Source organism: Rutidosis leptorrhynchoides, chromosome 2 (genome assembly GCF_046630445.1).
Source record: "Rutidosis leptorrhynchoides isolate AG116_Rl617_1_P2 chromosome 2, CSIRO_AGI_Rlap_v1, whole genome shotgun sequence".
Taxonomy (NCBI): Eukaryota; Viridiplantae; Streptophyta; class Magnoliopsida; order Asterales; family Asteraceae; genus Rutidosis; species Rutidosis leptorrhynchoides.
This window is the reverse complement of record NC_092334.1, coordinates 584,930,568-584,931,108: the sequence shown is the minus strand read 5'-3', so window position 1 is coordinate 584,931,108 and position 541 is coordinate 584,930,568. Positions and strand designations below refer to the sequence as shown.

General features: G+C 42.1%; 1 non-coding gene across 1 annotated transcript; it reads left to right on the top strand.

Annotated features, from left to right (window-relative positions):
• Positions 1-219: 219 nt before the first annotated feature.
• On the top strand, positions 220-326 carry LOC139895047 (small nucleolar RNA R71). The gene has a single exon (XR_011775518.1). It is a non-coding gene; the product is annotated as a small nucleolar RNA R71 (small nucleolar RNA).
• Positions 327-541: the final 215 nt, after the last annotated feature.

Sequence of the window (541 nt, the reverse complement as noted above, 5' to 3'; positions counted from 1 at the left end):
ATGGCCTCCGTTTGATTGTTAAATGCATAGAGTGGGGCAGATGATGAAGTTGTTTCACCACTGTTCCAGTCATGATGATGTATCGTCATGTTTTTGAGCAATTCCCATGCTTCGTCTGCGGTTTGGTTCATCAGATTCCCTTGAGCTGCTGCATCGATCGTCGTCCTATGATTTACCGTAAGACCATTGTTGAAGGTGCAGATTTGGGCTGATCGTTCTAGCTGGTGATTAGGGCATTTCTTCAGCAGGGTTTTGAAACGCTCCCATGCAGTGTAAAGAGATTCATCATAACTTTGTTTGAAGTTAATGATGTCATTCTTCAGCTTGGTTTGTTTAGAAGGAGGGAAATATTTGGTTAGGAATTTAGTAGCCATCTCCGTCCATGACGTGATGGAATCTTTTTCCAGTCCTTTGAACCAAGTTTGAGCATGATGAGTGAGAGAATAGGGGAACAGGTATAGCCGGACAATATCTTGTCCTATCCCTGGCTATTTGTAGGAGTTCGAAAGAGATATGAATTTATCAAGGTGAGAATTAGGAT